Below are 26237 nucleotides of genomic sequence, written 5' to 3'. Positions count from 1 at the left end.
GGCTACATGACTAAATCTAACTCACTGCTTCACAAAGTAGGTTCCATGGAACATGCATATCCTGAGGTGCTCAGAAAACTTCAAAAAAGGTTACGGCCAAACAAATTTCAGAAACGCATACTTGCTTTTCCAGCTCTGTCTTCTTCGTCTAATGAGACCACGGTTTCACTAGGGACCACATGAGGGAAGGTATTGTTTTCTTTTATCTTTTCTTTTTATTTTTTTATTGAAGTATAGTTGTTGTACAATATTATGTAAGTTACAGGTGTACGATACAGTGATTCACAATTTTTAAAGATTATACTCCATTTATAGTTGTTATAAAATATTGGCTATATTCCCTGTGTTGTACAATATACCCCTGTAGCTTACTTTATACCTAATAGTTCCTACCTCTTAGTTCCTACCTGTTTTATACCTAATAGTTCTACCGCTATATTGCCTTTCCCCTTTCCCTCTCCCCACTGGTAACCACTAGTTTGAAGAAGGTATTGTTTAAAGGCAAATTTGAAGATTCCCAGGGCTCAACTCTGTAATTTCCACAATTTTGTTCTCTGCTTGAATGACAGTTTTGTCATTCCTAAGCTGTACATTTCCCTAGAGCCATTCATTCTCTTGAAACTGATGACAATTTTCCATTTAGAAGCTATACTGCATAACTGTATCTATTATTACTGGAGTTCATTTAGATCAATGAGGTTTAAGGTAAACTTAACATTATTTATATATTTTGGTAATACTGAAATTCCACGGAAAATGGTTTTAGAGATGTAATTGGAAGATTTTACTCACGGGTTATAAAAATCATCTTGTTCATATAAAATCTTTCACAAAAAAATCTCCAAATGGAGGACTGTTAAATAGGTTCTCAGTATCTAAAATTGTGCTTCTGAGGTATTCTTATAGAGGACACACCTCCTACAACTTATATGGCAATAATACTTTACAAGAAATCTTAATAGCAGAGAATGTCTCTTGTGAAATATTTTCCCCAACTTCTCCATTTTTTAATACATAATATCTGCAAACCTAGATTGCAATATAGCCAAAAATAATGGATGCTGATAACTCAAGGAAAAAAATATAACTTATTAAGAAGAAAACCTCAAAATCCAAACTATAGGTAATCAGGGGAAACACCCATTCTTGCAACTTGGGAAATCATTCCCTTTGATTTCATGTTTAAAAAGAGATACGTTATTAAAGACTTTACTCAGATATCATTTCTAATTAATATGATCTGCTAAATGTATTCCTCAAGCAAACAAGACACATTTCAAGAGATATTTCAACACACATTCTGCATCTGCAAAGAGATGTCAGAATGATGAATTTTCTGGCTTTTAAAATTTAATTTGGACAGCATAATGCCTGAATCCTTCCCTGTACACTCATTTGTATGCCATAAGACCCACATCTTCCAGGTAAAAGGCATGTGATTAAATAAAACAGGCAAACATGAATGGCTTTGATCTTGAATATATTTCTGCACTAAAAATAGGGGTCAGGTTGGCTACTTGTTTTTATGTACATTGGCTTTAAATGATTTCTTATTGTTTTCACCTGAATTATGGATTCACTGCCACAGGCTGGCTTAAAGCGGCTTAGACAAACACAGACACTGACAAAGGAAGTCACACGGGCTTCAGTGTTTTATTTTTTATCTTGAAAAATGTCATCACAAGTCAATTTCAGGCTGTAAAATGGGGATAATTACCGAATCTACTGTGAGCTGTTTTAGGATAATAAACATTTTGTACACAGTCTTATGGCGTATAGGTTTGGCTCTCCAACATGTACACTTGCCGGCGGCTGGCCATGTTTGGTTCTCACCTCTCTATCTGAAGTGCTTTCCTGAAAACTTTCCTTTATTTTAGAGGAAAACATTTGAAAGGAGGACTTCAATGAATGCCGTGCAATCCTGGTCAAAAAATAAATTGGGCGAAGTGGACCCCTGGGAGGTTAGAAGTAACCAGGCATGTCTGCAGTGGCTTTGGGAAGAGGGGAGAAATTCCCGAAGTGTCATAGCTCTTCACAATCTCATTTGCAATTCTCCCTGTTCGTACAGTGACGTGGCCATGCTGGGCCATTCTTTCAGAGAAAGGGGCAGGAAAATTATCTAATCCTGAAGCAACCCTTTTCCCCTCTGTTTCTTCAGAGCCCTACAAATCGTGGCCTCTCATTAGCATCAGGCTGGTGAGAGTGCCCTAAGTTTGTCCTCCACCTGGTCAGCATGGGGCCAGATCATGAATGCGGAGGGCTTGGGCCCCCAGCGCGCCTGCCCTGTTTGCAGCCCCTCCTGCCTTCCTCTCCTGCTCAGGTACTACAGTCCGGCAGGGGCTTCCATGGCCCAGTCCTGTCCAGCTGGGACACCATCCCAGTCTCCCTCCAACAAAAACTCTCTGCCTTGTGTACTACCTCTCTTAGGGATTAGGGGGTCAGACAACTCTCCTGCAACACTAACAACTGCAAATGAGACAGGGCTGAAAGGGTAACCCACAAGCGCAGGCCGCAGTCAGGGCCCCTACTCATGTGACTTGGGCCACAGAATGCAGGTGGAGCTGGCTATGTCATTCTACATTCTATCTTACATACTAACACTTCCTTGTTTTAAATTCTCATTGAACTTTTCCTTTAAAGCTAATACGTATTCTAAGTTTCTGATCAGTCTTGTCTGAATGGAATTTCTACTGATGTAGAATAAAACTTGCGACATACATTTAAAAGTTCCCAAGATAAAATGAACTATACCGTACCCTTAAAGGGAAAAAAAAGCCTCACTAACCAGAATTTTCTTTAGTCCAACTGAACAAGATGTACAGTACATCCAGGTAGTCTGAAGATTAGATCACGTGAAAGTGATGTGGGGAGTTAGGAAACTGGATATCATGTTCAAAACAGTTTCTGAAGTAAGGCTGGGAACAAATTCTTGGAAAAACAATGTAATGTAAGAAACAAGCAGACTGAATACTCTGCATACACAGGGCTGTGGAAGTAGCTGATTAACCTGCTGGCAACTATTGCTTCAAGGACAGCTGTGGCAGTTACCAGATTTTGAGACAAAGGCCATGTGGATTTGCTTTCTTAAAAAGGGCGAGGAAAGTTGTTCCTTGTAATTACTAGCTCAACCAGCTTCAAAGCATTCTGGTGACCCTTCTCTCTTTTGGTGTTAAATATTCTTTGGGGTTCTTGTAATCACATGACTAACTTTTGCTGTTCCCTTTTAAAGTTTCATGGGTAAATTCTCTTTCTTATTATAACCCTCAGACAATCCTACTTTATTTCAAAATCTTGCCAGGACTTCATCTTTTTCTCTATTTTAAGCCAGATGAAATGAGTGGATGTCGTTTCACTATCTTCAGTTTTTCCTCTTCACGTCTACCCTGGAGCATTCACAACGCCTTATGTCACTTTCTCATTTAGTAAGATTATTATTACCCCCTCACGCCACCCCGCCCAGGTAGCTCTTTATACTTATTGAAGTGTTTCTACTTGTATCACCCAACTTGATTAAAAAAAATTATGTGGGTGGTATACGGTATTTCAATTTTTTTTATTCTTGTATGAAATCAGCATAAGGAGGGGCTCAGAAGCAAAGAGTCCAGGAGAGACAAAAGCTTCACTTACAACTGCTAAAAATATTGGAAGAGATGCTGGGAACTCCCTGTACGTGAAACTGTAATTTGAGTCCATTTAAATTATATTCTAGAGAACAAGCTGACCCTGGCGCACTGCAGGACATGAAGCAATCCAGGCAGCTGACATGTGCGTTACATCTGGGTTACATAGGTAATGAAAACGGAACTAGGTAATGAAAGAATAATAGATGTTTGTTTCTAAGGTCTTTATAAGTACTTCTCCTCAACAAGACAATGATAATAGTTATGACTCATAGGCTCATGTGCCAACCTCCCCCAGGAGGGGAGATTTCTCTAATGATGGCACCTATGTCACGGTTACATTTGCCGCTCCAATCAGCTTTTTCTTTTCCACGTGGAAACTCATGGTGATGCCCTACTTTATATGGGAGAAAAAGAGATGGTCTGTCAGTTTTATTCCAGAAATTTTAAAATGTATGAGGAATCAAGAATTGTTCACTTATTGCAAACTGAGTCCTACTTTGTGTAGAAAGTACAATACGTCGATGTATTGGCCCTATTAGTTGAAGAATACAGATGTTATTCATCATGTAGATGCTTATAAATAATATCTAAGCCAATACTTATGAGTTCAATATTCCTTTCCTTGCCCGCTCAATTTACTTTCTTTCCAAAGATGATGTTGTTATTTAACACACACTTTTAATTCACCTGTGAATTTATGTACGTAGGTATGTATGCATGTATTTCTGTGTATATGTGTGCATTTCCTGTCCCATCCAAAATGACTGGAGAGGTTTAGAGAGAGCCCTTTAAGCACATTCCTTTTTTTCTCAGGAATAAATTTATGAAGACGTTGGAGTGAAGAGAAAGTAACTGTTTAACGAGCTGCAAGTTAGGAAAATAAATTCTTCTAGAAGTCCTTCTGTTGTAGTGCATGCAACTGAATTCTAAAATTCATTTTCCTTTAAACTCTAAACAAGAACAATATTAAGACTAAATTGCAGATAAGCCCTACAAAGTGAAATCTCGTATTAGGATAATGTATGGACTTAGAGAAGAAGAGGAAGAGCAAAGTATTTTCTTAAGCTGAATTAGCTAGTAATGAAAACAATCTTAAATATTACTACTAATGTTTCTACTTCTTCTACCACTACTAACAGTATTAGCAGTGATCATTTACTATGTGCCAGGCATGAAACTCAATCCTTACATGTATTATCACACATAAATATCACATCAGTCCCGTTAGCCTCATTGTACGTATGGAAAAATGACACGAAGTATATGAGGTCAAATGCTATAGCATAAATAGGCTCATTCTGCTACCCCTACAATTCTAAAATTATTTCACAATTCTAGCAAAGACATATTAGAGTTAGTAGGACAGTGTTTCCTTGAGGACTTGGACTGTAATTTTAAAAATATTTCTCCTAGTCCTTTGCATAATCAGACCCTTAAGAAATGTTTATTTATTTCACTGATTTTTAGCAGTCTTTGAAACCACTCACTTTAAAAAAAGTAGGCATAGAAAATCCTGTGTTTCCTGTGTGCTTAGTTTAATCAAAGTCCAAGCAACATTTGAATATCTCTCACGTATCAGGTATGGTGCTGGACATGGAAGGGCAGATGAAGAGGCCTAAGGCACGGTCCTTCCCATCAAGAAGATCATAGTTACAATAAGTCAATCTAATCTTCTATTCAAAGCATTGTTAATTCATCAGCATCATCAACACTACCTGGGAGTTTGCTATAAATGCAGAATCTCACACTCCATGACAGAGCTCCTGAAACTACATTTTAACAAGATCCCCACGTGTTTCATGTGCACATTGAAAAGTTGGAGAAGCACTCTTCTAGCGCACTCATGAGGCATAAAGTAGCTTAAAGTAATTAACAAAATTAACTAATCTTTACACCTATTTGGCAGTGAAGCCAAGTGTAACCCCAAGGAGAATCAGGCCCAGAGATTTTGCAGCACATGGTGGTCACAGCAGCCTGAAGAACCAGAGAGAGAAAAGCAGCAGGAAGCAAAAGGGATAGAGAAGCAGAGATCTGTCACATTTAGAAGCCTGGGATTAGCAACCTGAACATTCTCGTTACAGAAAAGGAGAGAGAGATAGCGAATAAAGTGAGAGAGGACACAAGCGATCTGCAGACCGGTGGAACAAAACAAGAAGGGGAGTGCTGGGCTGTGACAGGTATGGATGGGATGTAAATACTCAATCTGCTGCATCTAAACAACCCTTGAAGGAATAAGGATTCTGTTAGCTGTGGGCACAATAGACATGTTCCATAACTGCCGACACTGCTCAAGGGTTCTGGAAGAGCCTGTGTTCCATATGCCTCTATCCTCACACCCCACCCACAGATCACCCAAATACAGGTGACCAGCTCTGAGACGGATCCCTGACCCAAAGACAGCCATTCTTCTGGCTTGCCCCTGACTTATAACTTGGTGACTCTGCTCTAAACGTTGAGCTGAGCCAATCAGTTTTTTGCTCTTGAGAATTTCACATGGATAATTGCCAGTGAGTAGTGGGCACTAGAACCATTCTAAGTTCAGGGCAAACAGCCATCTTGGAGTAAACACACAATGAATATAGAGAATAAATGGATAGAAGAATGGCAGGGGGAGGCAAGGGTTGGGAGGAGCATTGAGATGTCCACCACAACAAGAAGTGAGACTCTGTGGTCCCTGAGAGATGAAGAGTGTGGTCTGGTTTTCAGCATTTTAATTCCAGGTCCTCTGAGGTCCAACTGCACCTCATTTCCTGCCGATATCACTGCCATGTCTACCAGTTTCAGAGCTCAAATCTACTCCATGGTTAGCATTGCTATCTAATTCTATGCATTGACAAGTGATCAAAGAATAAGAATCAGTCTCACCTTTTAGTATTTAAAATGTATCCACGTGCTTATATTACTTGAAAAGATTGAGCTAAGAAAAATGTGGACATATCCAAGCAATACTGTTTCATCTACTTCAAAAGGAGCAGATATTTTGATTCACTGAATATTAAACTGCCTAAAATTTTGAAGTAGTCAGATATACTACATACACTAAAATGCAGCCTTGTATTGTACATAATTTGCTCATTAAAAACTTAAAAGTATTAACAGCGTAGAAAGAATTGATAAAAAACAGTCTGAAAATCATGATACCCCCAAATGACCTTTTCTTTTTGTTCTTTTTCCAAGAAACTCAAGTCTGAGCAGTCTGTCCCCTTAACAACTTGATGATACTGTTGAAATCGGTCCAGCGGACAGTGCTTGTCAACTGTGCTCCAGGTAGGTTCCAGTGAATCAAGCCCCTTCAGAATTTAATCAGAATAAGGTCTGACTCGTTACTTTTTGCATGTACTAATGCTCTATGTCCTTATAAAACAAAATGGATAGGTACTGGAAAATGTCATTGTCCTAGAGCATTCAAAGGTGTCCTCCTTAACCTCTTGCTTACCAAGCCTCTGAATGGTTGGCTAAAAAGTTTTTTTCTGACTAATCCTATCACCTTCTTGTATCTGAAAAGGTGATAGAGGTGACCGTGGGAATACAAGATTAAAGTGCAAGAAATATTTATCTTTTTGCACCCCCCATCTTCATTCACAATTGCACTTACGGACAACGATACTCAGAAAATACTCATTAATTGTAGTATCATAGACCAGCTCTAACAACCACCCAGTATGAACATATTAAGGGTGTTTAGATATCTTAAAACACATCTTTGATGTGCTAACCCATTACTCTGAAGACCAACATCCTTAAATATTTGTTCAATAAAAAATTCAGCACATCAGATTGACCTGGACTCAGCAACAGAGTGAGGAAAGCAGGAAAGCAGATTCAGGTGAGGCTAATCCCTCATCACACAGGCAGGATGAAGTATCCATACTTTCTGATCTTAGATTGACGTTGGAGATATAATTTTTTATTTTTTGTGCTTTGAATCTGTGATTTCAATAAACTCAAAACATTTAGGAATAGTTTAGAAGAAGTTAGGGGCTATGTTTCATGAGAGCATAAATATTCTCTCCTTTTCCTGATTAAGACTTTGTAGATTTTGGAATACTGTTCCCTCCACAAACAGTCTTAGAACACACTTGTAGTGTTTCATTTAGAGCCCATGGAAATTATGAGAAAGGTAGAAGTGCAGGTCTATGCTTACAAAAGTGTCACTGTGGCCACTCTATTAATGATATGGGTGTTTCAAGTGGCAAAAAATCCTGACAGCAATGGTAATCATTTTTCAAAAGGGCAAAATCACTTGGTAGAAGGATAATCTAACTTCTAATCGACTATATACTACTAAACAGTAGCCACATTACACTGTCCTGAAGATTAGGCCCACAGATTTCTCTGGCTTTATGTGAAAGTTGCAGATACTCCACGAAAAAATGCCTAGAGCATTCCCTGTAGGAGTGAATGCTCAGTCATACCCACATCTTGTATCATCTATACTCACATTAACATTTGTAACACATTGCAATAAGTAATGTTCCTAAATATTGACTTAAAATCACTAAGAAATTGTTAATTGAAGTTAGTCATACCCTGTTTAAAATACACTATACACTTCCTTGTGCTTTCTGTAAAATTGTAATCCTGGAAACAACAGTGTTAACTTTTAACTATTGAGAAAACAGGATAATGTTAAGTAGGTGAGGTGATAACGTCAATTATTTCAAGGTCATTATGTCAAGTTGTAGATAACATAGATATGTCTCAATTCCAATACTCACTCTGTTGCTGAGTTCAATTCAATGTGATGTGCTGAATTTTTTATTGAACAAATATTTAAGGATGTTGGTCTTCAGAGTAATGGGTTAGCACATCAAAGATGTGTTTTAAGATATCTAAACACCCTTAATATGTTCATACTGGGTCGTTGTTAGAGCTGGTTTATGATACTACAATTAATGGATATTTATTGAGTATTTTTATACCTCCTGCAACGTTGCAGTTACAGCTGGAAACTTAGCAAATGTAAAAGGCATAACTTCTTCCCTGAAGGGTCTTGGAGCAAGAGAAGTACGATGCAACAATGAGAGAACATTATAAAATCCCACAATACACTGCCAACATGTGAGGGATATCTAATAAATGCTTAAATGGTTAAGAAATACAGGCCAAAATATCTGGGGGAAACGAGACAGAGTTTATGGATTAATTTCAGAAAAGGAAAGTAAAACTGGAAGCAAATGGAGGCCAAAATTCTGTCCACTCTATGGGGAATCCCCAGCTTTGATGGGAAATGACACATTTCACTTTCCTTGAAGTTTTGAAATCTCAAGGATTAGATCATACAGATGTAGAAGCAACATTTGAAAGTCCGAAGTTGGAAGGTCTTACACTAGATACCAGATACATAGATATAAAATGATTTCCTTTATGATTTATGTAAAGAATTTTCTCAAAAGAAAATGATGTTGCTATTGACAATTTATGTGCGGGAAGAAGGACAGAGTAGGAAAAAGTCTCTTACTGCATCAGGATAATACTGCCTACAAAAAAAAGAGTGTACTGTTAAGAATGAAGGCTCTGGAAGCAGGCTGTCTTGAGTCAGTCCTAGGTATACCTTTTACTGACTCTGTGACCTGGGCCGGTATTGAGCTTCTCTATACCTCAGTTTCCTAAAAAATAAAATGGAGTGAACAACAGCATCTGCCTCATAAGAGCGGAGTGAGAACTGAATGTAAAGCTCTTGGATGGGAGCCTGGAACACTGTAGGTGCTCAATAAAGATATTTATGATGATTATATATATATCATCTATTACTAAGTCCCAAATCCTCTTATGTCTATACAAGACTTAACCTGTATTTGAATAAAAAGAAGATACCAAATAGTAGAGAGGGAAGTGTGAACACCTAGCACCTTTTTTATCTGTTAGGGAAAAGTGCTGAATAGTACGAGTTTAACGATAGAAAAGTCTTTAAACTGCGGTAGTCAGGGAAGACTTCATGGAAGAGGTGGGGTTTGATAATCAGCTTTTTCCCTCTGGAATTCCTTGCCAATCAGCAGATACTTAGTGTGATTTAGTCATGCAAATAAGATGATCCGCCTTTGTCCACAGAGGCTCTGCAAGAGGGGAAAGAGGAAAACTTTCCCTTTGCAGCTTTTCCGCATGACTCATCTGTGTTTCTGCAAAACCATTGTTGAAACTTGGTTCCAACTTGAAAAGTCAAGGTAATTATGGGTCATTCAAAACGAGGTAGGTAACCCTCAAGGAAGTCCAACATAACATTATTGCACTGCCACAGGCTGACAAACAGGCCTGGCCCAGAAATGTCAGCAGCAGGAGACAGAGCTGGGTTCAGGGGCTTCTCTAGGCATTTGAACGGATGGTTTCTTACCTGTTGTCCTCTAAGGTGAAGGCAAACAGTTCTGGAGGGAAAAGGCCAATTAGCTGATGGTTTTCTAGAAGAGGGAGAGTTTCAAGCCACTGGGAAGCCCACAGTCTGGATGGGGTGACTGCTGAAGGACTCCCAATGCTGACTATCAGAAAGCAAGGCATTGTGAATGTCCCATCAACCCGATCCGCCCACCAGAAAGATAACTGTACCTCCTCCTTTCACGAAGGCATTTTTTCTTCATAGAATCTTAAAACTAGAAGAAATAATAAAGGTCATTTCACCCTCACTCTAGCTGTATGGGTGAAGAACCCAAGAACCAAGGACTTCTGAGGTCTGCCCAGAACCTGACTGTCTAAACTCCTAAGTCAGTGTTCCAAATGAGGGTCCAAAGCATAAGTCAGACTCAAGAAAAATAACCCCAATGTTTTCAGGGGCCATATTCTGCTAATAATCTAAAAATTCCTTTTTTAGGAAGTGTCCCCAGTGTTTTATTTTACCTTGCATATGAATTCCCAGGGGCTAGGGGACTACTGAATAAATCATAGAAACAATAAACATGCATATTTCTGAATATAATACTCAATAGTAGTGACCCAAGCAGCTTAGACCTTACTTATCCCTCTCATGAAAGTTTTTAATGACACCACATATTAAGTTTTTGCAGTTTTTGCAACATATATTCATACGAAAGAATAAATTTCATTTAGTTAGAGATATAGCAAAGATATGAAAAAAGGCCAGTGAATCCAAAGATATGAAGAAAGGGCAGTGAATGGCACTCTGTCATTCATAAGCTCCCCTCCCACTGAGGAACTTCCCACCCTCCAAAAAAAATTGGCTTCAGTTGAATTAATACTTTATCTTAAGGAATTTATTTTTGACAACAGGATGTTCCTGTTATTTTCAAGTCCTGTAATTTCAACAACAGGATTTCAGGGCAGTGAAATGAAATGGGAACAGCAGAGTAATATTAATTTCTGAGCATAATCATGAATGTATGAGAAAAACCCAAATAGTCCAAAACCTGTCTTAAAAAAATTAAGGCTATCTCCTTCATGAATTTTCTGAATTTCTTTTAATTAAAAAATATCATGATCTAACATGCAGTAAAGATTTTTTTTTTGGCTAAAATTCTTAACTTTTTCATTGTAGCCAAACTTCTTACTTTGCTGAAACACTGTAATGCGAACTTGTGAATAGAAATTATATGTGGCATTTAACTGTATTCAGATTGTTTCATGTATTTGGTAAATATCACTGACTTTTTTTGTTATAGCAAGCTTATCCACAAAGTCATCATCACCTCTAACTCAAGGTCCAACACCATTTCTCAGAAGAGAAAGCATTTCCTTTAACACCCATAGCAGTGACTTGAATGAAAAAATTAAAAATAGTGCTACCATATAACCCAGGAAGAATTCCACTTCTGGGTATTTATCCCAAGAAAATGAAAACAGTAATTCAAAAAGATATATGCACCCCAAAGTTCACTGAAGCATTATTTACAATAGCTAAGATATGGAAGCAACCTAAGTATCCATCGACAGATGAATGGATAAAGAAGATGTGGTGTATATAAACACACACACACACACACACAATGGAATATTACTCAGCTATAAAGAAGAAAGAAATCTTGCCATTTATGACAACATGAATGGACCCAGAGGGTATTATGTTAAGAGAAATAAGTCAGACAGAGAAAGACAAATACCATATGATTTCACTTATACAGGGAATCTAAAAAACAAAACAAACGAACAAACATAATAAAACAGAAACAGACTCATAGAAACAAAGAACAAGCTGGTAGTTGCCAGGAAGGGGGAGTGGCTGGGTGAAGTAGGGGAAGGGGATTAAATGGGACAAACTTCGGTTATAAAATATCAATAAATAAGTCACAAGGATGCAATGTACAGCATAGGAAATATAGGCAATAGTATTGTAATAACTTTGTATGGTAGCAGATGGTTATTAGATTTATTGTGATCATTTTGTAATGTATAAAAATATTGAATTACTACGCAGTATTCCTGAAACTAATATATAGTGTAAGTCAATTACAAAAAAAAAATTAAACAAAAAACAAAAAACAAAATGTTAAGGCTCTGGGTCAATATTTAGTCATTTGAAAGCTAAGACAGACATGCAATCTTTAAAAAATATATGTTTAAATCTTCAATTGGTACTGCTGAGGTAACCCAAAATTGTTTGCACTAAATCCTAGGTTTAAAACCACATAAAGGTCAGGTGCGATGAAGTCTTCATGTTCGGATGCAGATTGCCTAACTGCTTAGGGATGTGTTTCCCAATGGCTGCTGTTTTGAAGGGTAAAGGAACACATGCCATCACAGTGGTCTCCTTTGTTACGACTAAGCTTTTATTTTCACAGCTATGTTACTGTCCTTGGAAGACATTTTCTTTGGCAGCTGAGGCAGCTTTGTAAATAAGCTGCCTATCATGTTACTTCAATACCTGGGTAAGAGTAAATAGCATTCTCAGGGTGTTTTTTCCCCTACTTTCCTCCTCAGCAAAGAGGTACTGGACTCTCTTTATGCTTCTTTATTATTCCTATAAAATATGAAAGTTTAACTAATGTTCCTAAAAGGGTTTTAAGTAGTTTATAAAGACATATAATCTACGTAAGATAAAATAAAAATGAGAGAAATGAGGCAAATAGAAAATAAACTAAGACTGCATCAGGAGTGGGGTATCAAAGTACTATTTGCTAAAAATGAGCTATACATTCATTCCAGTGTGCTTTTTCCAGCAGATGTTTCAGAGGTATGCACACATGCATGTGCGCGCACACACACACACACACACACACACACACACACACACAGTAGTTCAAGAGAAGTACAACTCTTTCCAATATGAGAGCAACATGGTTACTGTGTCATACAATGGTCAATGTTCTTGCTACATGTTACATGTTACAATGTTCATGTTACATGACTGCTATTCATTCATTCAACATACACCTACTAAGCAAAAACTATGTGCATGCTATTTGCCATGCTATTCATCAGTGATGAATAATACATGCCTCTTGACCTGGAGAAGATCAGAGACTACAGTGGAGGAGAGGCTCGTGCCAAATTTTACTGCAACGTGTTAAATGTGATAGCACAGCCACCTGGAGGGTGGCGGGAGCTCAAAGGAAGGCGTGAGTTATTGTGTGCAAGGGGAATAGGATGGTGAAATCATATTTGCCAAGAAAGAAAAGAGATGAGAATCGAGAAGGACATTTGTTACTTAAGTCACCTGATAGGAAAATAATTTGGACAGTCTTGGGAGAGCCATACTCCCTTTCCCGGACAACAGCAAAGAAAAGGCAATGCTCAAAAACTTCTCAGCTTTGTTTCCTGTTGCTTCAGGAATCATCTGTGCTCTTAAAAAGGAAGCATGGTCTGAGATTTTCAGGAAGATAACATAATTATGATTAATCTTTGTGCCTCTGGGGCTATAAAACTTTCAAGGCCAAGGATTTGTGTATAGACCCTGATTTTGGGCATATGCAGGGACCAAAATTAATAACTACATAGAATTAAAACAGAGGCTTGATTGGTCCAAAGATACAAGGACTGTGTATTTTACTAATTTTAGAAAAAAGGCCCAGAGTAAAAGAGAGGCATGTCATTTCACAACCCCTCCAATACAGTTTGTGTGAAGGATAATTATGGAAGAAAGTTCAAGAGAGCTGCCATATAAGAATTTCAAAAGAAGCCCAGACACTCCAGAAATCACAGCAGCCTCAGGAAGGAAGCAGTTACTGAACCAATGCTCTCTTCTCAGGACCCTTCAACCCAATGGACATGACAAGATGTGACCCATAAGATCAAAGCTGAGTGGAGGGGGCTTGGGAAGTGGAGTAGAGGTATAATTCACCACCCCTTGAAAAATTCCACTTTTGTTAGCTGAAAACTAATCCAAACTTAACAACTGAAGAATGTACTAATGTTGGATAAAAAGTAGCAAACTGAAGAACACTGAAGAAGCAATATTTCTGGAGGGAGAAGAGGCCTTTGATACTGCTTTTCCCCCCTCCATATCTTTTCAAGGTAAATTTGTCCTTGATTGCTAAATAAAAATTTTTCCTAAACTATAACTGGAATCTGACATAGACATCTTTAACAAGATATTTAAAACGCTAGGTCTAAAAGCTAGACTCTCCTGATAGCCTAAAAGAAGTGTCACCATCAGCATGTAAAGCATCTATCTTGTAAAGAAATATGGCAGAGCTTCTCCTGTATGCCAATGCTTTCAACAAAAACAGAGTATAAAACACTACAGTCCATCTAATAAATGCAATTACTATGCAATTTTGAAAAGTTAGATTCTAAGATGCATCTTTTTGAGGAGAAAGGATCAAGAAAATAAAGAGGCTATCAGCCTATCACACACGCTAATATCAGATGTCTTATGCTTTGTAACTCCCTTTCTTTAATCCTTGTAAAATCTCACTGCAGAGGTCCTGATGTTAATATTTGCATTTGCTTAAGAGTTCTAAGTGGAGCACTGTCTCTGGCCTTCCTTGATATTAATTAAAAAAAAAAGAAAAGCAAAGCCAACAAGTTCGTTCAGTAGTTTAAGTGTCATCTTTATCAAATGAACAGTGCCAAGATACCAGTCAAATAAAGATCATGAGTAGTTCTCAGTCTATGGTTTGGTAAAATGTTTAGGATATTATTTCATCTTTTATAAGAAAGAAGTTTGTATAAGCCAAACATAAAGCCAATTGCTAATGAAAATCATAATGAGCTTCTCATCATTATAAAAAATTCACTCACTATAAAAATGAGGATGCTGAATATAATTTTCAGAAGTCAAATTTATTTAAAACATGCATTTAATCAGTATCAATATTTAAGGGTTGACGTTCATACACTTAAAAGTCAGGTTTGGCCTTTCTGGGTGCCACATGAGTCCTTTCAGGGTTTTTGGATTCCATCTCCTACTGTATTAGGTACTTTTGCACACAACCTTTAGTTTAATCCTCATGACAAATCCATAAGCCTAGCAGTGTTTTCTCCATTTTTTTCATTTAGTGAGTACTTACTGAGCACCTATTAAATTCCAGAGACTGTTCAAGGCTCCAGGACTAGAGCAGTGAATAACCACCACAACAAAAAGTCCTTGCCCTTCTGGAGCTTACTTTCTAGTGGATACTGCTTTTTCTTAATTCTTTGTTATCAACCTTGTCCTGAGCTAAGTTATTAGAAAGAAATTAAAAAGTAAAAACTTCCTCTTAGACCACAACTGGAATCTGACATGGATACCTGAGAGAAAGAAAATATGAAAAAACACATTCAAATAAATAAATAGATACTACATCTGATGGTGATAATGCCATGACGGAAAATAAAATAGGATAAGGTCACTATGAAGTTCTGGGAATTACTAATATTACATGAAAGAGTCAGAGAGATATATCTCAACTGAGATATGAGATTTTTCTAGAAACAAATCAGTGAACTGAATGTCTCTTTCAAACAACAGGAAAAGATAGTAATATTCCAGTATTATTACCAACATGTTGTTGTCCTGAACAAATTAATGCTAAGTCTTGAAATGGCAGAATATCACCCAATGAACACCTTACTCTACTGGAAAAAAATCCTATCACTTTATTTCTAAAACATAAAGATCCTCATTGTCACCATATGTACCCAAATGGGTATGGTTAATTATTTTTCTAATTCTTTATCAGCAGGATCTGGAGGAGGACATCTGGAATTCTCCCTGACAGGCCAGCACGTGACCCATGTCAGTAAAATAGTTGCACTGACTATCTGATAAGTCTACAGATTTATATGAGGCATTTTGAGACCTCATACACTGTATTGTTTTTCTCACTTACAGTCAGTTTATATCTTTTGCCTAAAGCATTCTCCCTTCAAAAATAATCAAAAGACACTGGTGATTCAAACCTTAAATTTGCCTGAGGGTGACATTTTTTTCTATCTTATTTAGAATCCAATTCATTTGATTATAGTCATCCCTTAAATCCCAGTATTTGCCTAAGCACAGGCTATCCAGTAAATACTTTGAATAATAGTATTTGTTACAAGTCTGCATTAATACATAGGGCAACGAGTGTCCCTATGTGGCCATTTGATGTAGTATGCATTTACCTAGTTATTTAATTTAGTTCATTTTGGAGTAATTGTGATTATTTTGTGCTTTAGAGAATTCTGATAGAAAGATCCATATATCTATAGAAATGTACTCTAATGTAAATATCCTTTTAACACAATGTCTTCATTTACTCTGTCATCAAATATTTGTTGAGCACCTACTATATATATATATATATATATATATATATATATATATATATATACACACCAGACACCATTCTAGACTCAAGGGATATAACATTACACAAAAATCCTTACTGAGATTACATTCTTTTTGAAGAAACAAAGAGTTAGAAAGATGAGATAAATATATAATATTGGGTGGTGATCAAAGCTATAATAAAATAAAGTAGCGAATAGAGATAGAGAGTGAAAAAGATGGTCAGGAAAGGCTTCTCTGAGGCATGATATTTGAAGTGAAAGAGCATGCTATTGGAGGCTTCCCTGGTGGTGCAGTGGTTAAGAATTCGCCTGTCAATGCGGGGAACATGGGTTCGATCCCTGGTCTGGGAAGATCCCACATGCGGTGGAGCAAGGAAGCCCATGCACCACTACTACTGAGCCTGCACACTAGAGTCCGTGAGCCACAACTACTGAAGCCCGCGCTCCTAGAGCCCATGCGTTGCAATAAGAGAAGGACCGCAATGAGAAGCCCACGCACGGCAACGAAGAGTAGCCCCCGCTTGCTGCAACTAGAGAAAGCCCGCGTGCGGCAACGAAGACCCAATGCAGCCAAAAATAAAAAATACATTAAAACAAAAAAGAGCGTGCCATGGGAGTATCTGAACGAAGAACATTCCAGACAGAAGGAACATCAAGTGCAAAGGGTTTGAGACAAGAATAGCTGTAAAAATATGTAACGCATAAGTGTTATTTACTAAATGCTAGGCACTCTTCTCAGTAGTAGAAGGGTAGAATGAGTGGAATAACATTTAATCCTTAAGAGGTAGTACTAGTATTATCATCTCCATTCTACAAATGGGGGAGTCAAGGCACAGAGAGGTTAAATAATTTGTTCCAGGTTAACTCTAAGAGGAGGCAGAATCAGAGTCTGAACCCAAGCAGTTGGTCTGCCTCCAGAGTCCCTTCTCTAACCACTGCACCACATTCCCTCTCTCAACAAGGGGGCTCTGGGGGTTGGGCACTGAGTGAAGTCTCCTTAAAAAGTTGTAGCAAGAACTTCCAGAGCTTCAAAGAGTATTGCTATCAAGATGTAAGATATTGGCTTTAATTTAAAAAATTAAGATTTATCAGCTTGAACCAACATAATACTTAATATAACTATATCTGGAATAGAAATTCCTCTAAAAGAATAATGAACACAGATGGAATTTTGTCCAGGCTAGGGACAACTCTACTGTATTAGAGTTAAAAACACTCCATAGGCTTACTTCTTTGATTACATCTGAAATAATGAAGCAGAGATGAAACTTCGGTGCTTCCTCTCAAAAGAGTTACATCTGGTTTCCCCAGATGGTGAACAGGAAATTGCAGATAAACATTGGACTGTGGATAAAGCAACCATAGAAAGCTCAGCCTGTTGCTGAGCACACATTAATAAAAATGCTTGGGGGTTACTATTGGCTCAAACTATAGCTTGTTTGTTCTCTTGGGAAGGAAAAAAAAAAAAGCCAGAAATCAAGTTTTAAGGATCTCAATAAAGAGTTGGAACGAAACAGTGAATGCTTTCAGCACTAGGAATCCCATGTAAAAAAAAAAAAATTAGGCTGCCTTCTAGGGTGCCTCCCATTTATGGATGTACAAGCAAAAGTTTATTAAAGCCCTGACATACGTAACTTTAGAAATGCATAAAGGAAACAGGAAAGAGATTGTAGGGTATTATTTTTAAAAGTCTGCTGTATTTTCTAATGCTGACATTTTATTCAGATTAAATTATCCTGATTTAATAGATAGCTCTCTGCAGTATGATTGGCTAAAAACCAAAATGCATCATGCTGAAGCAGCGTAACATTTGCTTTAATGTCCAAGGTGGTAGACGTGTCTTGTGAAGTCCAAATGGACAGCTCTGGCCCAGCTGTGAATGAAATAAAAGTCTTCTTTGTGGCTGTAAGAAAGGTGTTGATTTTTAATATACCAACTGTACTGTGATGCTTAATATAACCCATTATCACTTACAGTGGCTCCCAACAGCATGATTACTGGATTACTTTATTATTCAAAATAAAAGCGACTGTCTGTAGCAAAGCACAATCTTTTCATAATGCATTAACTACTCAACTGATTTCAGAAAAGTTTAGGCAGAACTTGGGGAGATCTTTTTTTTTTTTTTTAATTAATTAATTAATTAATTAATTTTTGGCTGTGTTGGGGCTTTGTTTCTGTGCCAGGGCTTTCTCTAGTTGCGGCGAGCGGGGGCCACTCTTCATCGCGGTGCGCGGGCCTCTCACTATTGCGGCCTCTCTTGTTGCGGAGCACAGGCTCCAGACGCGCAGGCTCAGTAGTTGTGGCTCACGGGCCCAGTTGCTCTGCGGCATGTGGGATCTTCCCAGACCAGGGCTCGAACCCGTGTCCCCTGTATTGGCAGGCAGATTCTCAACCACTGCACCACCAGGGAAGCCCTTGGGGAGATCTTTGAACTGAATGAGCATGTCTTCCTGGGCCAGTGGTGTAGATTAATCAGATTGAAGGTAAATCGGTAAAACTGACTAAGAACCTCAAGTTTAAATGCAGTTAAGTAACTTCCTCATTTCTTTATCCTTAAAACTACCTTCTAAGGGAGACCTAATTTTAAATACACAATTCTCAGGACTTCCTTGGTGGTCCAGTGGTTAAGACTCTGTGCTTCTACTGCAAGAGGTGTGGGTTCAATCCCTGGTCCGGGAACTAAGATCCCACATGCTGCTTGGTGTGGCCCCCCCACAAAAAAAAAAGAAGAAGAAAAAAAGAACCACAATTCTCAAATCTAAGATATTTCTTATATATAAAGAGAAAGGAAAACATATTAAGCCTGTATTTATCTGCATGTGTGGAATTAGTTTTCAGAGCATCACGAAAAAGAAAATTACAAATCAATCTCACGATGGTATTAAGGTAGGGATTATATCAACCAATTGGAATGAATCTTTCCATTAAGAAAGAGCCTGTGAAAACTTTCCTCTGACTCCAGGAAATTTTCATATTTTAAGCAGGTTCTAGTACTGGTTCTGCCGTAAAGAGGTTATTTCACGTTGGGCAATCATTTAACATGGTTAGGCCTCCGTCTCATTATCACTTAAATAATGAGATGATTATAGGAGAGTTTAGGTAGAAGATGGGCCTTCAGTTTCTTTTTGTAACCCAAATTCTATCACTCAATTCCATTTTAACCTGGATTCAATATTAAATCTATTTATAAAGGTGCTATGAACATGTGCTTTTTATTTAGTATAATTTATGATATTAATAAGTGCCATCTTTCATAATTATTGTTAAAATGAACTCTTAGTTGATGACAATAATAGAGGGAGACAATGGACCAGAGGATCCAAAATTGCAGATAATTAGAAATTATATCGTTTCACATTGTCATTAATCTTTTACTTGGATGAATAGCATACCCTGCTTCTATTCACTGAAAACACAGCAGCTAGAAACTTGGCAGTCTAGGCATCTGTTGCGCATGATAACACCAGCATAAATATAATATTTATTTGGCAGATCCACAAAACAGATTCCATACACAGATAATTAAGAATTGAGTGTATTATACAAATTTGCATCAACACACGTTTACTCAGCAAATATTTTAGAGTCTATTATGCTCCAGCCCCTGAGATGCAAATTTGCAAAACACATGATTCCTGCCCTCAGGAAGCCTATATTCATCTAACTCTTCACTCTGACTCTGAACAGCACAGGGTCCTCACCTGTCAAACATATTAGCAGGAACGCTATTTTAAAAGATTTCAGAAAGGCTTCTGATTCATTCCAATGCTTTACTAACTCTTAGCTAAAAATTTCTCTATCTCAAATCCAAATGTTTCATGCTTCTTCTCAAACTTCTTGTATTGTTTTGTTTATCTTGAGTACAGATGCATTTTTTTCTGAATTAAAACTATATATATATATAAAAGTATTCAATTTCTCTTTTACTGCTGCAATACTTTTACATATTTTATCTATCTCAGAAGGCTTTGTTTTGCATAGACAAAGCACTACATTCATATTATTGATTTTTAAATTTCCTTTTCTACCCACTACACATCTTTGTAAAACTCTTCTGAATCTTTTCCAATTTGTTTTCAGTCTATTTTTTTAGTTGAAGAGTACCAGCTTAGATACAAGCATCTCATTTAAGGGTAGTAAAATAGTAAAACTAAATCATCATTCCCATATTCTATACATAGTTTTTTTTTTAAAATAAATTTATTTATTTATTTTTGGCTGCGTTGGGTCTTCGTTGCTGTGCACAGGCTTTCTCTTGTTGCAGAGCACGGGCTCTAGGTGTGCAGGCTTCAGTAAGTTGTGGGTCGTGCGTGGGCTCTGGAGCGCAGGCTCAGTAGTTGTGGCGCTTGGGCTTAGCTGCTCCACGACATGTGGGATCGATCCCGTATCAGGGACCGAACCCAGGTCCCCTGCATTGGCAGGCGGATTCTTAACCACTGCATCATCAGGGAAGTCCTATACATAGTTTTTATTCATCCTTGTACTTTCTTGACTTTAAAACTTTGGCACCTACTGATTCACAAGCAACACAATATAGTCTTTTCATCTTTTTATTTATATTATCGCATAATTACCTCCTCTTCATCTTACATTTATATACTTTGTTTTAACCTTTCAGGTCTGTAATTCTGCTTTTGCCCTTATTGAAATCATTCCGTGATGTTTCAGCACTTTTCCTATTTTCCTACCTGAAATGACATCTATTGTTCGTTAGTTTGCATGCCCATCCATCACCTCTTCCCCATGTTCTGGGATCACATCCCCCATTCTTGTGGAGAGGAGATTACATATAACACTGGTTAAGCTGATCAAGGCAAACAGGTGTCTTCAGTTGGACAGTAAGTGCTTCATCCTTTGGCCACACTGATTGGTTCAGAGATGGGTACCTGACTCAAACGGTCTTCCCTGTTTTCATGGTGGGAAAACAATACAGTTTTCCATTGGGAAACCAGAAGGACCACATAGGCTAGGAGCTGCCAGTGGCCTCTCTTCCTGCCTCACGGAGAAAACCTGCCAATAATGAAAGTAACAAAGGGATCCAGAGGTGAGTCATGGAGTGAGACAGAACCCTGATGACTTCTTCTGTATTCATAGCTGCTGAATCCTACTCTGCTCCGAAGGATTTTACATACATGAGCTATATGTTTTCTTTTGCTACTTTGAGTTGGATTTTTGTCAATTACATTTTAAATACTCCAAGAATATGCTTCTAGGAGTTCCTAAATGCTAAGAAATAACTTACAAGTTGTGAACATCAGGCTCAATACATATTTGATATAGTTGCTTATCTACTATATATTCAGTATGTCTGACCAGTAAGACAATATGAGAAAAGGACATAAGCCTCAGAACTAACATGCTGGGAATTTAGGGAGCATTAATGATGGCATTATACCCTAATTTTAATTGTAGGAGTTTGGAAGGGATCATACTGGTAGGAAAATTTGAGGCATTATTTTTTTACCAACTGATAGCATAAGGGCCTTCTTTCTTCAATGAACTTAAGCAAAAAAGCACTATATTTTGAGGTTAAGAGGTATATGCAACATCTCAATTCCCTACAGCTTGTCTTTCATCTGCACAAAAGTTAGTTCTTAGAGCCCTGGAGAGAATCAGGTTCCTTATGTGTATATATCTAAAATGCTTGCTGTCACTGAAATAGAAGTGAATTTACGAGATAAATCCTCAAGAGGCTAGTTAATTCTTTCTAGGCACTCTGCCTGTGCAGTTGCCCATGCCAGAAATCTGAGAATCATCCATGACTTTATTTTTCTCTCTCTAAATCAAATCAATCACCCAGGCCTGACAACTATACTGTACTTCATAAATATTTCTTGAATCCATTCATTTCTTTTCATCTACATTGCCACTGTCTATAGACCAGATCACTATCACCTCCTGCCTGGCCTATGGAAATAAACTTTCAACTCCACTGTCTCCATTCACTATTCCCCTACAACCTGTTCCTTATACAACAATGGTTGTGAGAGGGAAGCTTTTAAGAACGCAAACATAATAATGGCACTCTCTCTCTTAACCCTTCTGTGACTTTGCATTGTCATCTGGATCAAGTCCAAAATCCAATCTAGCCCCTGCTTATTTTATTCTGATCTAATAATCCTGGCCTTCTTGTAGTTCCTCAAATAACCTAGGCTTCCTTCATCCAGTAGGAGTAGGATCTTCCTTCTACCTAGAACACTGTACGCCCTACTCTTAACCTGATGATTACTACTACTCTGTTAGGCCTTGTTTTCAACTGTTACTTCCTCAGTGACACCTTCTTCGACATCATGAACTAGATCAAGTCCCCCCAGTATATAATTTCATAATTTAATTTTAATTTTCTCTGGTAGAATTTATCCAAATTGCAATTAATCATTTTAAGGCCTATCTGTTTAAAACCTGTAAGCTTCCTGAAGGCAAACACGATGTGTATCTTGTTCCTTTCATCTTCCTCCTATTATAATGAAGAGATCATTGTTTATCTATCCATATAACTAACTTTATTCCCCCTCCCCCAAAGAACATATGACAATACCCTTCCCCCCCTGACTTGATGGGATAAATATTGCGAGACAGTTCTCCATGGGTCTCTCTCTTTCTGGATGGCTTGCAAACAGAGGCGCTGACAGCTTTTGTTCTGGACTATCTTTTGAAGAATGTATGGACAGCTTTGGAAGGTAGAGATAGTGCTTCCTTGTGGAGCAGAAGGTGGATTTAGTTACTGTCTGGTATAATAAATATTTGTCCTTCCTGCGCAAAGATCAGGTAGGTTTGCTTGCAGCCCATTATAAAAGATTGGGGTTTCCTAAACTTGAGGGTCTTCAGGTGGGATGCAAATCCACTCTGTGCACAGCATCCACCTAGGTTGCCCCACATTGCCCCTGTGCATCTTGGGGCAGGGGGCAGTGGGCAGGGCAAGGGGAATTGCTATAAGGAGCTGACCTGCTGGCTGTGTCAGGAGTATTAAAGTTGCTTTGTCTCTGACCCAGAATTCTCATATCTGCCAGTATCCATGAGCTGTGGCAGGCTAGGAAGGAAGGTAAACTTTTAGATCCTGAGTTTCTGACAACAGGAGATCATCTATTTTTTGTAATCCTTAACATTAAAAACAATGCTAAAACTCCTTTTGGCCTCTGATTTCCTACTAGAAACTCTTATTTATTTATTTTTTATATCTTTATTGGAGTATAATTGCTTTACAATGGTGTGTTAGTTTCTGCTGTACAACAAAGTGAATCAGCTATACGTATACATATATCCCCACTACTAGAAACTCTTAAGCCATGAATTTTTTTTATGGAAGTATAGTAGATTTACAATATCATGTTGGTTTTAGGGGTACAGCATAGTGATTCAGTATTTGTTCAGATTATACTCCATTATAGGTTATTACAAGATAATGGGTGTAATTCCCTGTGCTATACACTATACCCTATCCTTGTTGCTTATCTATTTTATGTATAGTAGTTTGTTAAGCCCATACCCCTAATTTGTCCCTCCGCCCTTCCCTCTGTAACCACAAGTTTGTTTTCTATATCCGTGAGTCTGTTTCTGTTTTGCATATAGATTCATCTGTATTATTTTTTAGATTCCACATATAAGTGATATCATGTAGTATTTATCTTTCTCTGACTTATTTCACTGAGCATAATATTTTCTAGGTCCATCCACATTGCTGCAAACGGCAGTATTTCATTCTTCTTTATGCCTGAGTAACATTCCATTGTAAATGTATATCACATCTTCTAAATCCAATCGTCTGTTGATGGGCACTTGGGTTGCTTCCATGTCTTGGCTATTGTAAACAGGGCTGCTATGAACATTGGGGTGCATGTATCCTTTCGAATTAGTGTTTTTGTTTTTTCCAGATATATACCCAGCAGTGGAACTGCCGGATCATATGGTAGTTCTATTTTTAGTTTTTTAAGGTGCTTCCATACTGTTTTCCATAGTGGCTGCACCAATTTACATTTTCACCAACAGTGTATGAGCGTTCCCTTTTCTCCACATCCTCTCCAACGTTTGCTATTTGTAGACTTTTTGATGACAGCCATTCTGACAGGTGTGAGGTGATACCTCACGGTGGTTTTGATTTGCATTTCTCTAATAATTAGCAATATTGAACATCTTTTCATGCCATTCTGACAGGTGTGAGGTGACACCTCACTGTGGTTTTGATTTGCATTTCTCTAATAATTAGCAATATTGAACATCTTTTCATGTGCTTGTTAGCTATCTGTATGTCTTCTTTGGAGAAATGTCTATTTAGATCTTCTACCCATTTTTTGATTGGATTGTCTGTTTTATTGTTGTTGAGTTGTATGAGCTTTTTGCATATTTTGGAAATTAAGCCCTTGTGAGTTGCATCATTTGCAAATATTTTCTTCCATTTCATAGGTTGTCTTTTCATTTTGTCGACTGTTTCCTTTGCTGTGCAAAAGCTTTTAAGTTTAATTAAATCCCATTTGTTTATTTTTGCTTTTACTTCTTTTGCCTTAGGAGACTGATCTAAGAAAATATTTAAGCCATGAATCCTTAAGCTGAGGTACCAGGATGGGCTTCATGGGAATAAAGAATCCAATATATAAGCACTATTGTTTTAACAGAGTTCTTGAAAAGAGTAAACTGTTTTTTATTATATTTTCCAAAAGGCCAGAAAATATGTTTTCTTAAATTGTAAGAACAATTTAAGGGTGTATGCCTTATCTCCTTATGAATATTTTAGATTTATTTATGATATACTAGAATAGGTTGAAAAACTGCAATTTTTCATTAAGTATGCTTTAAATGTCAGATATCTGTGATACTTAATCTAAAAATCCCAATTGGTCACCCTTCTTTATATCATATTTTTGTTCTTAAGTACTTGAAATAATGTGTGTGGTGTGAATATGTGAATCTTAGCTTGTATGGTGCCTGGCATTGTTCTAAGAGCTTTATGTGTATTAACTCATTTATTACTTACAGCATCCATATAAAGTCGGTACTATTATTATTGTTATTATTATTATTGGATGTTACAGATGAGAAAACTGAAGAGCAAAGAGGTTAAATCACTTGTCCAAAGTCACACAGCTAGCAAGTGATGGAAGACTTGAAACTAGACAGGGAGATATATGAATTTATATATGACCTTCACACATAAGCTATATTGCCTTTTCAGTTTGATTAAAAATTCAAGATCTTTTGGATTCCTTTTGCTGTTACATATTGGCCTATGTGTGCTACTTGATTTGATTTAACTAAGTTGGGCTAGTTAATAATATAACTACGAAGTAATAGCTAACCAATCACATTCTTGAAAATTACATTCTTATAATTTTTAGTATTTGACAAAATCAAAGTTGGCTGAAGCATTTCAGAAAATTGAGATTCAGCAAAAATGATTCTAAAACATATGTTGAGGAAGAAAAAAATCTGATTTCAAAATGTGATAAACAGAATTCTTCTTATGGATCTAATTTAGTTAGTAACACTTCTTAATAGGCCATTGGGAGGTAAATGCATGGGCCTCAAGAGAAAGAAAAGGTGAGACCAAGGGAAGATTGATTTGCTCTTCAAAGAAGGTGAGAAAAAACTGGTTCCTTTCCAGGGGCAGCCAAGTGGGAGGTAGTGAAAGCTTAGGACATAAAAGAGGGTGGAGGATAGAGAAGATATGAAAGCTGGATGATGGAAGAAGGACCGGGCTGGAAGATAGAGCCACAGAGAAAGTCTCTATGTCGCACAAGACAGGAGAATAATTAAAAATAGGGATGTCAAGCAAGATGTCCATTATACTGTTTTGTCTCCTCTTTACCCTGACTTATGCTTGTAGAATTTGGCAGGGCACAAAAAAGTAAAAGAAGTCTATGTTTTCTGTCTTTATTGATAAGAGAAAGAGAGAAGAAAATTCACGAAAGAAGCTAGATGCAGAGTGGAGAGGGGGAATACAAGAAATGCAGGAATCCAAGCACAAGTGTTCATGGAGATACA

At 37.5% G+C, this 26237-nt stretch overlaps 1 protein-coding gene and 1 long non-coding RNA gene across 2 annotated transcripts in view; one reads left to right on the top strand and one right to left on the bottom strand.

Moving 5' to 3' along the window:
- Positions 1-26237, bottom strand: part of ADGRV1 (adhesion G protein-coupled receptor V1) — a 530561-nt gene that overhangs the window by 96805 nt on the left and 407519 nt on the right.
- LOC118891719 lies at positions 52-6893 on the top strand. Its single transcript, XR_005019161.1, has 3 exons — positions 52-189; positions 5705-5800; positions 6801-6893. It is a non-coding gene; the product is annotated as an uncharacterized LOC118891719 (long non-coding RNA).

The sequence above is a fragment of the Balaenoptera musculus genome, chromosome 3 (assembly GCF_009873245.2).
Source record: "Balaenoptera musculus isolate JJ_BM4_2016_0621 chromosome 3, mBalMus1.pri.v3, whole genome shotgun sequence".
Classification (NCBI taxonomy): Eukaryota; Metazoa; Chordata; class Mammalia; order Artiodactyla; family Balaenopteridae; genus Balaenoptera; species Balaenoptera musculus.
Note: the sequence above shows the minus strand (reverse complement) of the source record. Positions and strands in the feature narration are given on the sequence as shown.